Here is a 17,349-nt window from a genome sequence, read left to right on the forward strand (position 1 = left end):
ATTTTGCCTTCTCTGTATTCCAGCAGCTCTACATCCTTCCTAAAATGAGGCCTTCAGACCTGTATGCAGTACTCAAGGTGTGGCCTGACCATTGCATTATACAAAGGGGTAATCACCTTACCCCTGCTAACAAAATTCCTGTATATCATTAAAAGAACCTATGAGCTGCTCTGGCAGCCTGTCTGCACTGTTCAGAAAGCATATTTGACTGCAGATAAACTGCATAGTTTGATAATACTGCTTCACCATCTGACTTGGAACTTTGTAGATTCAAAACAGCGAATGGAATTCTTCATCTTACAAACTGTTACCCATCAAGCCACGGATTTTTTTTTTGTCAGAATAAATAATACTAGTGTGAAGACTACTTTTCATGCTCAGCCTAATTTAAATATTCACTCCCCATTCTGCTAATAAAGTGGCTTCCTTCTATGGCAACATACCTGTGAGAATAGTCATTCAATAGTTACAGGACTGCTGTTTTTAAGTATATGGATAAAGCCTTTTCATGTCTAGTGCAAAAATGTTAGCCCTTTCCCAAGTGAATACAATTGAAGTTTTGCCACATAAGCTCTGGGAAGTTTATATTTATATCTGTGAATGATGATTTAAAATCTACTTTTACATTACAAATTTTAATTATAGTACATGCTGCATAATAGAGAGCAACATGAAAATATCTTTGAAAATTGTTGGAACTCATACCAGGTAGTCAGGAAAAAATCCTAAGGTTTCTAAAATTTGGATACAGAATTTGATTTAATCAAATTAAATGATAAACGTTGAGAATATTACTGCTTGAAAAAAAAATTTTTTTTTTCAAAAATTGAGATATTTAGATGCATTTATGTAAAAGTTTTTCAGTTTTATGAAACTGAAGTTTTGTAAAAATGAAAACCTGTACCCTTTCTCCCACATTTGGGAAACTTACCCATGAAATAGTAGTAGGAGCAGTGGCATTTGAGGCAAGAAAGCAAGTGTATGAGCTTATGCAGCATCAGCCAAAAAAAAAAAAAATCACACCATTCCCTCCAAATGCCTGTCCAGTTCCTCCTTAAATTTATTCAACCTATCAACTTCCACAATGACAGATGGAAGTTTGTTCCAGCAATTAACCACCCGCTGGCTAAAGGCAAATTTCTGCACATCTATTCTACATCTGTCCTTTCTTAATTTGAATTTATGCCCCCTTAGGTTCGTAATCTGAACAAGTGGAAGGATCCCATCAGAATTCAGCGTGCTCAACCCATTCAAGGCCTTATACACCTCAATCAGATCACCGCGCAGGTGCCTAGTCTCCAGCCACTGCAATTTGCAGAAATATTGTCTTAAGATGTGCTATAGGTGCCCTGATTCTTCCCTTCTAGTAAGTTTTTGAAAGCAGCTACAAAATTGTTACAGTGCAGGCAAATCATTTTGTGTGTAGAAAATTCTTTACTCAAAGGCCGTGCTGTATGTGTGGGAATTAGTGCACGTATTTTAAAAAATTTTTTTTTTCATTGCAGTTGCAACTACCTGTATTTAGCATATGCCTATAAAAACAAGCCAGATAATGTAATGACTAGTTTTTACTAGTCTGTTCATCCAACAGAAAAACCTGATGTGATATATATGCATCATTACAGGTTAATTGAATACACAGGGAAATTGTGGACTGTACTTGCATACAAGAGCAGTTTTTTTTACCCATGCATTGCTATAGATACAGATCTTGTGTAATTGGTTTAATTATGTAGCTGTTAGCTCTTTTGACTGTTGGGCAGCTCCTTTCACTCTAGTTGGCTTTCATTAATCATACTGTTACGATTAGATATGTCTCCAGTTCTACACTGCTCAACAAAATTAACAGAACATGTAGAAAGGGTCTTACAACTTGCGATGAAGCCAGACAAAATTTGATATACTGGTGGTGTACCATAGAATCACAATGAAATGAGAAGACAGCTAGAATCTTTGGACAGGTATAAGGAACATTTATAGGGGTTGTATAAGAATTACCAAAAAGGTCAGAAATACGAGATGCTTGAAAATATGGTCACATGACATCAGTATAGCATATGATCCCCTCCAATGGCTAAACACCGACCTAACAGCAGTCAACAATGCTCGATATAAGGGTATCTATATGATTCTGTGGCAACAAATCTCATTCTTTCACCAGTGCACACCTTAGCTTATCTAGTGACCAGAGATTGGCTTTCGGTGTACAATGCAACACTCAAGGGTGTCTCACACATTTGATTGGATTTAAGTCTGATGATTGTGCTGGCCACTGCAGTCATTAGATATCATCAATTTTAAAATATCCCTCCACCACTTGAGTTTTGTGCAGTGGTATCGTGCATGAAAAGAAAATTGTGCAAACTGCACCCCTAAAAAGTTGCACGTAGGGTTCGAGGATCTGTTCTTAGCTCTGTGCAGTTACAGATTTTTGATACGGTACCCCTATCAAGAATGCAAAGAGGGTTACACCATTGATCATTATTCTGCTCTGTGTAAGAATACTGCTTCCGCTGTAAGTATTCCTTTCTCTGATGTTGTCTCCAGTTTTTTTGTCTCCAGATGAAATAACGTCTAGAATCTGTAGGCTAAGACAGGACTCATCAGAGAACAGGACAGTAACCCATTTGTCAGGGCTCCAAGTCACATATTCATGGCACCAGTTTCAATGAGCTCTGCAGTGTTTGGGGTTAATGAGATACAAACCATTGGTTTTCTTTGTGTAGAGTCCACTTGAATTGAACTTAACACAGTCCAGTTGGAAATGTTTTCACCTGTGGCCGCAGCAATCTCAAGAGACAGTTGATGATTGACAGGACATCATAGGGCTCCGTGTTGCTATTAGAGCCAGATTGTGGTCTATTCTGGTTGAAGTAGCCCTCGGGCGACCTTGACCAGCTCTTCTTGTTATGGTTCCTGTCTCCTGAAACTGCTTCCATAATGCCGAAATGATACTGTGTGGCATATTAAGCCAACATGCCACCTACGCTTGTGACTGCCCAGCTTTTAGTGTTCCTTTCTTAAAAAAACGATGATGACTTGTCATTCTGAATACTGGAGATGTGGCTGTCCCACTGAGGAAGCCAAAAAAAGGGAATGAAGTGTTGTGGTTGCAATTGGTGTTTTTATAGGCATGAACAATTTACATAATGTGCGGATCTGTAAGGCGGTAGATCTATTTCAATTAGATATTTGGAATTTGCGTGTAATGATGCCTATTATATCAATTATTCACCAATTGGCAATACTGTTCACAATAAAATATTCATGAAAACATTTTTTTGTTCTGTTAATTTTATTGAGCAGTGTAGCTGGGTGTTTAAGAAGAATGATACACTTTACTGAAAATCAATGTTCTTGCCATGAATCTTAAGGGGGTGGGGGGGAGTGTAAGTAGCTTTTGGATTGTTTCAGAAATTACCAAAATGATAGATCTTAATATCCAGTTAAAACAAAAGACCCTTATATGAAAATTAGCGTCCAAGACGATATGATTGCTGATAGCAATAAAATGCAGACACTTTGCCAAGTGTCATATTGCTAGTGGTGTGGAGACTTCAAGATCAGTGTTAAGTCCAGAGGGGTGAGTTTCTCCACCCAGATGAAAAATAGTAATTTTATTCTAATATTCGTTCAAAGACCTCGGATTCGACATTGAAAATTTCGCCACAGGCAGAGAGAGGAGTGTACTGCAGCCACTATTTCAATCGTCTGCAGTTTCGCTTTATGGTTTTCACATTCTTCCTTTGTATTCTGCAAACAACACGGTTTGGTTGCAGCCTATAAACAATAAATTTTTATAATCTTTTATTTATATATGTATCTGTACTGTAATATTGCAAGATTGCATGAACATAAGCTTAGAGGGCTCGAATGACTTATCGGAAAAATTAATATATGAAGTGATTGATGCATATGCAAAATAAAAGCAAAGAATAAGATTATTATAATATTTGCATGATTTTTTTTGCAAATTTTAATCGGTAATATTTATATTAATAAATTGTGATTATTGTGGTTTTTGTGAACTGACCATTAGTATTTAGATGTTAAATATAAATATTTCCTTTTGTTTCCTATTTTGTTGTTCTCATATTCTCTTATAACATTCATAAATATATTATAAATACTGTATATTCATAAATATTCGTAACATATACATATGTTATAGATATTAAATAATAAATAAATATACACATATACTACATGTATCCCCCAAAGTTTACATCCTCCCCGTGCATGTAACCCCGAAGTTTACATTCCCACCCTGGTGCGAACACTCTGGATTCAACACCGTTCAAGATTCTAGGGTTCTTTCTAGATTTTCAAGGTAGTTTTATTAAGTTCTGCTTCATGTCCAAAAAAACACTCTTGCTTCCACAAAATGACAGATGCTGAGGGTGAAAATTACAAAAAACGACTTGACAAGTTAATCAAAAGTTACATAAAAATGGGATACAGATTTTTTTTTATGAACACCCGAAGCACCACAGGTATTAGAACCTTTAGTACTTAGTACAGTGCATGGGTTGAAGATTGAGAAAGTAAAAGAAAATACTTGTGGACATTAATTAGACTTGAATTTCTGTAGATTGTAACTTTCAGGAAATACGTACGAAGGAAGGTTGTTCCAGAAAATGGAAGTTGAATGAATAAATGAAGAAGAAAAGTTGGTTCTGTGAGTTTGCAGTTAGACAGTAAAAGGATGTTGACTGGTTGCGGCACAAGTTCGAACTGCTTTGAAAGAGAGAGTGGGAATTACAGAAGCCAATTCAGAAGAACAGTGCCCATGGAAATATTTATAGAAAGGACATGCAGCAGAAAGAGAACGTCTATGAGACAGAGAGTGGAGAGATCCTGTTAGAGATGAGTCATTAATTAACCTAATCCTCTTTTGAATGGAATCTAGAATCCTGAGAGTGATTTGGGGAACACCACCCCAGTTGGAAAAATATTACACAGTAGGGTGGATTTGTACAGAGTGAACAGCTGTTTGGAATAAAAGTAACACCGAGAGCGAAAGAGAAAACCCATTATTTTAGATGCAGCAGTGCAATATTTTTTAGATGCACTAGCTGTGTATCATAAATGCGCTTATGCCAAGAGAGATGAGAAGTCAGGGTAATCTCCAATAGAGATATATAATCTTGCCTAGAAATCGGAGTGTCATCGAAGATGTTGTTGTTGTTGTTGTTATTTGGTTTTTAGGAGCATTAGCAACTAAGGCCATATTGCTCCGGGGATATGTGGTGGTCATTTCCTGACCTTTCCGCATCCTCCGTGTTTGGTGGTCACGGGCTGAAACCCCGGTCTGATCAAGAAGCGTGTGCTTCATCGAAGATAAGTATAGCAGCAGAAGAATTCATTTTGCGAGATATAAGACAGGACTGGGTTTTAGGATTGAAATCAACTAAGTTATCTTTTCGCCTAAGGCCCTGCAAATGAGGGGGTGTATTGGATGCGTCGCACCAGGGTACCCGATTTAGGGGGCCCAATGGAGAGAGCTATCAAAGTCTCAACACAAATAAACGATGTCCTTTAACCCCTTTTGCATTCAGGTCCCCAAGTATCTCTGCACGGCCCTGTTTTCCCCACTGAAGAATTATCTGGAGACCAGCATTTAAGGAAAACCATGATCCCTAATGAGCTGGACAGGGGCGTTCCTAGGGTATGTGGCGCCTGGGTGCCAATTGAAATCTGGCGCCCCCTTTAAAATTTTCTTCATATGTGTATGCAAGTTTAGGTTTTCAGGCGCTCCTTGAACGTTGACGCCCGGGTGCAGTGCATCCCTTTCACCCTCGGGATGGCTCGCCCCTGGAGCTGGAAGAGGTCATCAAAAATGCAAGACCGAAAAAAACTTTTGAGATTATTAAAATGGGACCAGAGGATTTCTTTAATTTTGTGAGACTGGCTGATAATTTTATAACCGACACTAAACTAAGCATAAGTAAAGCATCACAAATCAGAGTGACAAGTCATCAACCAGACCAAGTACATACCAAAACGCTCTTCACTAAACTTTTCGACTGGGAGCTCTTCGCCGAAAGAAAACCAAAAAACCAAAACAGCTATCTCAATACTGATACTTCCGCGTATCACAAACAAGCATGATATTAATAAAAAAAAAAAAAAAAAAAAAAATTAGAAAGAAATAACTTTTGGAGCTATGCTCCTTTTTGGGCAATGATCAAGCACTTTGTTTGGGGATGCACAACGAAGATAATGCGTATTGTATTATGATATGGACAGCGACTAAAAAGCTGTTATTATTATTATTATTAGCCATATGGTGCAAGGAAGCCTGAGGCTTATGCTGCACTAGTCAAAAAAATTTTCTGAATTACCCCGTGAGAGAGAGAGAGAGAGAGAGGGGGGGGAGAAATCACCAAAACAGAGAAGAATGATGATATCGAGCTCAGGACCCTGGGTGCGCCAAGCTCATACTTACCAGATGTGAGCCCCTGGGGTTAATATGCTGCACTAGCCAAAAAAAAAAAAAAAAAAAAATCCGAGTTACCTTTGAGAGAGAGAGAGGGGGGGGGGTGGAATCACCAAGAAAGAGAAGAATAATGATATCCAGCTCACGACCAGTGGGGTTAAATGCTGAAATTTGCATTTTTAAACTTCATTTATATTTTTAAATAAAAATAAAATTTAATTATAATCTGGGTTATTCTTGCCTCAAATTTTATCCCCATCTCAAACCAGCCTAGCTGAAGTCAGGATTTGGTTATAAAATTTGTTCATATGGATTAATGAGAATCGTAATGGTTTTCTTCAAACAAAGTATTTTTCCCTAAGCTTTGCTTTAGAAAATAGAAATCTCCTGGAAAGCGATGAAAGTGCCAAAAAAGCAACGATTACGTATTCTTCATTTCCTGAAAAATTTAGTTTTTGGAACTTTCAACGTTTTCCATTTCTGCTCCTCAATTTACGGGTATGGATTGATCATTCGATTTTGGATTCAGTAATTCTCCGTTTTTGTCGATGTAGTTTGGCGGCTGTTTCAAAATACTGAATTGGAAGTGTGGCGCTAGCGTTTCGTAAAGTTGAGAGCAATGACAGGAGAATAACGTGTTGCGTGTTAATCGACTTCTTTCTTATAAACTGGAATTGTCGATTGTGATACACGTGTTATGTTTTAAGCAGAAGGTAAGCATCTCACACAAATTAAGGTTTTTTTTTTTTTTTTTTTCCCCTGTGTGTATTGCTGATAATTTAGAGAAAACGTAAATTCGGAGACCAGGATTGATTTGAAAGCTACAGTATAAATATTATTTTTAAAATAATGTTTATTCCCATTTTTTTAAAAATCATAAACTTTCCACATTGAGAGCTAAATTTTAATGGGAAGAAAAAAGTATTCAAATATACCTACCTGCTGGATATGCGGTTAAAGGTTCGGTAAATTCTGAGCAGTAGACGCTACCAATTATAGTATTGTAGATGTTTTTGTACTGGTAGTTTGTGTTGTTCTGTTCACCTCAACCAAAGAGGTCAACATCTGAGGAAAACTAAATGTGGAACTCCTTTCCGAATGGCTTTGATGCTGTTCCTTTCTTTTCTTTGTGTGTGTGGAGAAAATATGATCCCTAAAAGTGTTGTGCCTTAGGCGATTTCCTCGTGTATCACTGTGGGCTGCACAAAAGTCGCGTGAGAAAAATCGGCAGTTTAACATACTTTTCCATCTTAATAAAATGCAGTTAGACGTCGATGAAAATTCTAATTCACATTTCTTCATAATTACAGTTATCTGGCAGTATTTTTTTAAATAAGAGGCAAGGGTGCATTTGCACTTCCCACTTCAGGGGCTCACATCTGATGAGTATAGGCTTGGTGCACTCAGGGTTGTGAGCTGGATATCATTATTCTTCTCTTTTTTTAGTGATTCCCTTCCACTTCTGACTCAGGATTTTTTTTTTTTTTTTGGCTGGTGCAGCAAAAGCCTCAGGCTTCCTTGCACCATATAGCTAATAATAATAAGTTCATATATTTACTATTGTCAGTTCAAATTATTACAAACGTCCTGCTGTTAGTCTTACTACTGACCACTTTTATTAAAGTACTGTCAAAAAATAAAAGGATGCTATACTTGTTTTGCTAAAATAAAATAGCAGATATACAGTTGCACTCCCAGTATGAGGTTGCACCCTTCCCAATATGAATATGTCTGTAAGAGGCAAAGCTTATTTAATTAAATATATTTTGGCTATATCTAGATGTTCTAAGATATGCCTTGAGTGGCATGGTGCATAGGTAAACCGTGTTGTTTGAAGAAAGCACTCAAGCCAATGTTAGTATAATTACCAGTTTGTCTTTGCAACACCACCCTCACAAAAGGTTACAAGGTAATCTATTCTGAGAAGAGCACCAAAAAAAAAAAAATATATATATATATCTGATAATTAAAATAAATATGTTATTTAAAATAAAAAACATCAGCCAGTAGTACGGCAAAAATGCAGAGCGAAACAAAACGCAAAATAATATAAAATAAACAAACAGGGAAGGGAAAGTAGAGATAAGACAAAAAGGTAGTTGATAATCCCCTGTATAATTTAGTCATTAAACCCAATTAATAAAAAACGATGTAAATTTAAAATAATGCCAATTATATATAATTTAGCAGTACTCCCCTTGAAGGTACCAGTTCCAAAAGACGTGAAATATCACCAAAAAGGGGTTAAAGAAACTACAAAAACTAAAATAATAGACTGACCATTATGCCCCATATCAACAGAGGACCACGAGGCCAATAATGGTCATGGAATCGCTGCATTTCAATCATCATACAAATCATCGCAAAGGCAGAAATATCGAAGAACCAAACCACCCTTCCATTCTCCGATAGATCAACCAATGCAGAGGATTTGCATGGCAGTGGTCCTTATGCAGCAAGAAATAATCTATAGAACAGACAACACTCTTGATCAGAGCCACACCACTGACATAATGCAAGCTTAACCAGCTTATATAATAGAAAGGAAAAGAATAGATGGCAGCACAGGCGCTGCTTATTTAGCATCTCAACCCACTACTACCACTAATTTATATAATGTGATATAAAAGTTAGGGAAAAAGTAATAAATAAATATGAATATGAAGCTATCATTAGAGGCAGCAAATGCACATCCTCCACATGAAGCCTAATTATATCTGATAATTAAAATAAATATGTATGTTATTTAAAATTATTTTAAATAATTTTAAATAACATACAAAAAAAAAAAATTACCACTGTAATTTTTTTTTTTTTTTTTTTTTTTTGCAAGTGGCTAATAATAATGTTTTTCAATTGTATGTATTTGTTCACATCAAGATTAAAGTAAGAGTAATCAGATTATAACCATGTTGTGATTGTTCCAGAGTTCCAAAGACTAAAACTTCTAGTATACTACTTGATCCAAAAGGATGATTTCCCTTTGCCCACTGGGCCACCCATGTCAGGAAATTCTTGCACAGTGTGTTTGGGGATAGGTGGATAAGGGGCAGATCCAGTTTGTTTTTCCAGCTCAACCATAATTAAGAGCCAGTAGTAGTCTCATTCTGCTACTTTCAGAACCAAAGAAGCTTAGCCTGAAAATGGGATTAGAAATATAACTGCTTTTTAAAATTTGGATATTAGAACTGATTAGGACAAAGTTTGTAATATTTTCCTTTCCCTACTGATTAACTTTTTTAAGATAGCCTAAGATGTCTTTTTTTTTTTTTTTTTTCAATGAATTTTACTGGTTACATGATTTGTGTTTTTTTGTGAAATGAGACTTTCTTTTGTAATTATTTTGAGCATGTATTTTAAAATAACATAAGTAGGAGTGGGGGGAGAATCTCCCCCCACTCTAAATGAGACTTTCTTTTGTAATTATTTTGAGCATGTATTTTGAAATAACATAAGTAGGAGGAGTTGGGGGGGGAGAATCTACTTTTCCACCTGACACTGGCTAACTACTGATATATCCTGTCACTTTCACAAGAAATATAATAAATAAGACTGAAGCAAATAAATTGGACTTCAGATGCATTAGTTCTTGACTTGGGCTTGCACTTGTGAGTTGGCCATATCACAGGGATTCACCTGAACCATTTGACACAGAACCCTAGATCCACGGGGCCCCATAATTTGTGGAAAATTAAATTCTGTTGTATAATATGGTTGCAGATATTTTAAGAGAACGCTTATTAAATTCAGTCAAATTATTAAATTTTGTCATTACGAATTTGTGTATAGCAGTTATGTCAAAGTTGCAGGCTGTATACAGCCCTCAGAATTTTTTCTGCAGCTGCCTAAGTGTTGTCAACTTTCACAGGTTAACAATGTTACAGTCAAATTTCTATAGGTCAGGGTTTTACACCCCTTTACTTTACACAAAACTCACTGAATTTATATGAAAACAAGTGTAGTGGATGAAAGAACAAAAAAATTATACTAGTAACAGAAATATTTATTTGCATATACTGGCGCATTTCAATTTGAGCAAAAAAAAATTCAACTTCCAGCTGGTTTTCCCCCCTCCCCTTAGAAAGGGCCCAATGTCTTTACTCCAGTGGTACCCATTTGAACCCTCATAGGCATGTGGAATTTTGACAATAGTGATTTGAATATTTAACTGAAGTATTTTCATATCTGAGCATTGAGTTTCTATCCTTATTATTATTAGCCATGTGGTGCAAGGAAGCCTGCAGCTTATGCTACACCAGCCTAAAAAAAATGTGTTACCCTGAGAGAGAAAGTCCCTGAATTTATTGATATCACAGGGGAAATGTGTATTTTCACCACTGATAGAAGTGCTTTACTTTTCAAAGAGGAATTTTTACTTTAAATAGCAACTTCTTACTATATTTTAATTATTTAAATATTCTGATTACGTGAGTGGACCACTTGTAATTCTAATTAAAACAACAGTTACATTTTAAAAACTACACAAGTTTTAATTGGGATGCCACCTCATGGGTGGTTAATTCTGAGATATTTTTAGGTATAAAAAAAGCAAGTTTTGTGAACAATGAAACTAGTTTTTATCTGCTGGCTAGAAAACATGCAAAGTGTCTAAATTACTTCTTCTTAGCCATTACTGCCACACTGCTGGGCAAAGGCCTCTCTCAAAATCTTCCATCTTTTTCTGTCCTGTGTCATCGTTGGCCAGTTTCCTCCTGCAAACTCATCGCACCATCTCCTTTTGTGTTATCTCTAAATAGGCCTACAAGGCTGGGACAATTCATATTGAACAATTAGACTTTACACCAGCCGGTATTCAAATAAACAAATTCCAATCCTGCAACTAAAACACTTTATTTACAATAAAATAAAATAAAATACGAGTGTATAAAATGAAATGAAATAAAATAAAATATATAGTAGTCTAAAACTGATGTGATTTAATTTACAATAAAATATAAAATATATAAAATATGATGATAAAAGCGATAAAAACAATTAATAAAACACCGTAACAACTGTAGCTTTCGGAGATAGCGATCTCCTTTCTCAACAGCATATTTCTGCTGTGTGGCACATCCTTAAATAGCAGATCCACGGCACTCGTCACATGGTTCCTCCTTTTGTGTTGACCTCTGTTCTATGTCCTTCCAGTGGTAACAATTTAGATGCAGCTTTACTCCATCAATTATCTTCTTTTCTCATAATAAGACCTGCCCATTTCCACTTTGCTTCCTTTATACCAGTTGTTTTGCATAATTCCTCATTTCTAACTCTATCTTTGCGTGACAGGCCCAACATGCTTCTTTTCATTGCTCTCTATCCTACTTGTAATTCTCTTTCTTGCACCTTAGTAAGGGACCAGGTTTGTGGTCTGTAGGTAAATATAGGATTTATACATGTATTTAAGAGCTTTCTTTTTAGACAAACCGGCAATTCTCCCTTAATTACTTGTGCACTTTTAAAAACTTTGGTATACGAAATTTTTAGAAATCTTCAAGTACCGTGTTAATAGACTAGAAAAGAATAGCGAAAGCTTAAAAAACGGTACTCACCTTGAAATTAATCTGCGATGGTTTACTTAGGTAGCGTGGTTAATGTTAGCATTAGCATTAGCATTAGTAGAGGCATTTGATGCAAGAAAGCAAGCTTATGCAGCATCAGCCAATAAAAAAAAAAAAAAAAAACCCACTTCACCCCTCTGTTCGTTCAAAATACCTGTCCAGCTGAGCCTTAAACTTATTTCGGCTATCAACATCCACCACAAGGGATGGCAGTCTGTTCCACCAACCAACCACCCGCTGGCTAAAGGCAAATTTCCGCACGTCTATCCTACATCTGTCTTTCCTCAATTTGAATTTATGCCCTCTCAGGTGATTTTTCTGAGCTAGAGGAAGAATCCCATCAGCATTGAGCATGCTTAAACCATTCAAGGCTTTATACACCTCTATCAGATCACCTCGCTGGTGCCTAGTCTCCAGACACTGTAATTTGCAAAACTTAAGCCTTTCTTCGTAAGAGCACCCCTTTGTTCCATTCACTAATCTTGTTGCCCTTCTCTGTACTCGTTCCAGCAGCTCTACGTCCTTCTTGAAATGAGGCCTCCAGACCTGTATACAGTACTCTAGGTGTGGCCTGACCATTGCCTTGTACAATGGAATAATCACCTCCTTATCCCTGCTGGAAAAATTCCTGTATATCATTGACAATACTCCATGAGCTACTCTTGCAGCCCGTCTGCACTGCTCAGAGAACTTCATATCTGCCTGCACAATCACCCCCAAGTCCCTTTCATTCTCTACCACTGTCAGTGTAGTACCACAGAGTTGATAAGTTGCTCTGGGGTTGCTGTTTCCCATGTGTAGTACTTTACATTTGTCAATGTTAAACTTCATTTGCCACCTCTCAGCCCATCTGCTCAACCTTTCCAGATCCTGTTGCAGCAGTGTAGTGTCAGTAGTGTCCTTGACAACCCTGCCAACCTTTGTATCATCTGCAAACTTGGACATTAAGCTTGATATACCATCATCAATATCATTTATAAATACAGAAAACAATAATGGACCCAACATTGAGCCCTGAGGGACTCCACTAATAACATTAGTCCACGATGAGCAGTGTCCATTTATTACCACTCTCTGTCTTCTCCCACTCAACCACCCCTTTATCCATAGCAGCAATTTGCCTCCAATGTCACACTGCTCCAATTTGTGTAGCAGTCTTCCATGTGCAACAGTATCAAAAGCCTTTCTAAGATCCAAGTATATAATATCAAAGTTATTCCCTGCATCCAGTTCTTTTGTGACTGCATCATAGTATCCAATCAAGTTGGTCAGGCAAGACTTCCCCTTAACAAAACCATGCTGTGTCTGAGCTATAACTGAAGTCTTGTCTAAATGATCCTGCAGTGCTTCTTTAACCAGTGCCTCCATTAATTTTCCTGAAACAGAAGTTAAGCTCACAGGTCTATAGTTACTTGTGTCAGCCTTTGATCCTCCTTTGTGAATTGGGGTCACATTTGCACATTTCCAGTCTATGGGTACCTCCCCTGAGTCCAAGGAAGCTCTCATAATTATGGCTAAGGGTTTGCTTACTTCCTTTGCTGCCTCCTTTAATATAACTGGATAGATCCCATCCACCTCGGGTGCCTTTCTTGTGTTTATCTTCAACAGTTTCTCCTCCACTTTACTCCCAGTTATTTCAAGATTCTGTAGCTTACTGCTAGAGTTGAATACACCTCTGGCATTCCCCTTGCTGAATAACTCCTCATGTGTGAATGTTGATGCAAAATATTCATTTAGTTTGTTAGCTACCTGAGCAGGATCATCAACAGTTGACCCATCAATATCAAGTGGACCAATCTGATTCATCCCCTTCCTTCTAGAGTTTACATAAGTAAAGAACTCTTTGCTGTTTTTCTTTGCATCCCTTGCCAAGGATTTCTCGTAATCTGCCTTCGCCTGCCTAACCTCCTTTGTAACTTGGTTGCATATCAACTTGTATCTATCATAGGCTTCTGTGTTATGTGTTAATTTGTAAGTATCCCATGCATTTTTCTTCTCTGCCATATGCCTCATTAGTTCATCTGACATCCATTTTGGCCTAAACCTTGAACAATATTTCTTAGTTGGTATGTAAAGCCTAGTAGCTTCCAAGATACGTTCTTTGAATGCTTCCCATTTTGAATTTGCTGTTGGTAACATCATCAGTTGGTCCCACTGTATAGAATTTAAATACTGTCTCAGTCCATCGTAGTCGCCTTTACGGAAGCAATAACCCTTCCCTTTACCCCTAATGGTAGTTACCTCTTTCAGTAAATCCCACTTCAGCACACTGTGATCACTGCCACCTAGTGGTTCATTTATCTGCAGATTCTTAATGCATGAAGAATCACTGCTGATAATCAAATCAAGAGTATTACTCCCTCTAGTTGCCTCCTGAACATGCTGATGTAGAAAACAATCATCCAATAAATCCACAAAAGCCCTGCTAGTGTGTGAGTAACCAGCCCCCAAATTCCAGTCAATATCTGGGAAATTAAAATCTCCCATTATAAGACTCTCTGATTTACTAGCCCACTCTATTTCCCTGTACAGTTCCTTATTATACTCATCAGAGTCATTAGGCCTATAGCACACTCCTACTCTCAATTTTGATCTCCCAATGCTTATGTCACACCAAACTGACTCAACACTGCACTGTCCAGTGATGTCGACTGGCTTCACTTCCTTGGTTTTTATGTGTTTCTTAACTAATAGCATAACCCCTCCCCCCTTCCTATCCTGTCTGTCCTTTCTGTAGACGTTGTACTCCCCAAATTGCAGTTCTGCATCCCTTATATCTGTGTGACACCACGTCTCTGATATCCCAACAATATCTGCCTTTGATGTTTTGAGCAATACCTCAAATTCATCAAATTTATTTACTAAACTCCTAGCATTGGTGTACACGCAAGTATACCTGCACCTGTTTCTATTCTTAGCTACGCTAACACAACCCATGTGTTTATTTGTACCGCAATGGCTCCCAGCAGTCTCTGAAATACCATGCATCTTGTTTTTCAGGCTTCTGCTCATTCTAATAGAAGCAGTGCAAGAATCTCTTTCACCTCTGCCAGTGGCTACTGTCAATCTATTGGTCTTTGTCTCCCCCCAAGCTAGCAGTTTTCCGACCCACCTAACACTGCCTCGATAGCATCAGCAAATATTCTTGCACCCTTTCTATTTAAGTGTATACCATCCCTGTAGAAGCAATCTCTCCTGTTAACAAGTACAGTCCAGGCTGAAAAAAATTCTACCCCTTGAGCCTTGCACAATCTTTCCAGGGTCGAATTGATCGACAAGGCTCTCATCATATACTCCCTCCTATCGTGTCTGGGCAGAATTGCAGACACTTTCAAATTCAACCCTAATTCTCGGCTTTTGTTCAACAGTGACCTGTACTTGTTAAGTAATTCTGCCGGTCTCCTACTCTTAATATTATTAGTGCCAACGTGTACAACTATATCACCTTTTGTGCCCTTAAAAGATGATATTCGCTCTACAACGTCATCAACCTTTGCCCCTGGCAGACATACCCTGGTCCTGTTCCACCTATCTTTTTTACAAAGCATGTTCCCCGTTTCCCTGACAATAGAGTCACCAACAACTACTAGTTCCTTCGGGACCAGCGCATTCTGCCTTGGGGGTTGTCTCTGTGTAACGCGATGCCCAATTGCAAGCTCTGGCGTTGATGTGGGCAGCTGAGAGCTTGATGAGCCCCTCAATTTAGTTTCTTCGAGGGCATCCACCCTGTCCTTCAAGCTCTCATATAGGCCCACAAGAATGCCGAGTTGTTGCCTGATATCGATACACTCCTTGCATCGCGCACACACAAAGACATCCCCCTTGGCAGTATCATGTCCCGTACCCGATTGCTCTGCAAACATCAAGCAAACAGTGCATTTTATAAGGCTGTGAGTCAGAGGACAACTGCCCCCCTCAGTTCTGCTCTGAGCCACAGCGCTTCCATTAGCTTGAGCCTTTTGCTTTGCTGCTCTGGTCTGAGTCATGATTCTATTAATTTATTAATTAATTATAATTAATTATGTTATTAATTATATTACGTTTGTAATCTAAGTCGTTATATGTATTTATTTAAACGTACAATTTAACTGCTAACGAAGTTCAACTAACGCTATCTAGTACGGCATACAACTATCGTATCACAATGGCGGGAAAATTACGAACGCTAGCGGAGTTGAAACACGTGGAAACCTTTACCGATACTTTTATGCAATTACAAGGCCGAGTAAAGAATAAATACACCAAGTTAATCAGAAAATCACAAAATAATGTTATACTACTAAATTTAAATCAAAAGTTTTAGAAAAACAATAATTTCAAATCAATAAATAAGAAAAATCCACTTAGCGGCTTGGAACACGACCGTCTCTAGTAGCCTCTTATGTTTAAGTTGAATTGTTAAATTGAAAAATTAAAAGGGAGGGAAGTAGGTAAAAGTTGACTGAGTTAAATAGGCGCAAGGAAATAGAAGTGTACACATCCAATCCTTGGTTGTCATCGAAATAAAAGAAAAGAAAAGAATAGTTAAAAACTGTAAGTGAATCCGGTGAAGCCAATAGTCTTTACGAGGACTTTCGTTAGTTAAAGAACGTCTTCAGTTGGCAATGTGTGGGGAGAGAACGCGCATGGTATTTTAAGAATAAGACATGTGGGAACTTTAATCTCGAGAGGTTCCGAATTGGGGAAAGATTGAAGGGGAGTTTAGAATTTAGAATTTTGAGGTTAGAGTGGTGCTTGTACCATTCAATAACTAGGGCTTCATATTGAAGTATTCTGTAGCTGGATTTTAGTTTAATGATGGAAATGGCAGAGTCGATGAGCGGGTTGTGGTTGTGAGTCTGGGCATGAGTTGTAAGTTCTGTGACAGATTGGTTAGTAGACATGAGACTATGGAAATGGTAGTAGGCACGGGTGTTGGATGTTTTTGATGAGCCAAATTTAGCAGTGGTACTTCCGATATAACATGTGTTGCAGTTTTGTTGACAATTAATGAGGTATATAATATTATTAAGGTCGTTTGTAGGATATTTGTATGTGTCTTTATAGACATATACAAATATTCTTGTAATAGGCAACAGATCCATTATTGATAACATCTTCGTAAAACTTAACTCTGTACACAATAGACTTAAATTCACCCTTGAAATTGGACAAAATAATCACATAAATTTCCTTAATCTTACTATCTATATAACAGGCTCAAAATTAAATACGAAAATTTTCAGGAAAAATACAAACACTGGCAAATACTTACATTTTGCTTCTCATCACCCTCTAAACACTAAAAAGGCCGTTTTATATAACCAAATTCACAATGCACTAAAGTATAGTTCCTTACCCACTGACCTT

General features: G+C 37.5%; 1 protein-coding gene across 1 annotated transcript in view; it reads left to right on the forward strand.

Moving 5' to 3' along the window:
• Positions 1-7,043: 7,043 nt before the first annotated feature.
• r (carbamoyl-phosphate synthetase 2, aspartate transcarbamylase, and dihydroorotase rudimentary) overlaps positions 7,044-17,349 on the forward strand; it is a 353,839-nt gene continuing 343,533 nt past the window's right edge. The window contains exon 1 of the mRNA XM_090372656.1: positions 7,044-7,152. The gene's annotated coding sequence lies outside the window, so the exon portion shown is untranslated. The remainder of the gene's footprint in view (positions 7,153-17,349) is intronic.

This window comes from Mastigoproctus giganteus, chromosome 4, assembly GCF_048544385.1.
Source record: "Mastigoproctus giganteus isolate SK-2022 chromosome 4, ASM4854438v1, whole genome shotgun sequence".
Taxonomy (NCBI): Eukaryota; Metazoa; Arthropoda; class Arachnida; order Uropygi; family Thelyphonidae; genus Mastigoproctus; species Mastigoproctus giganteus.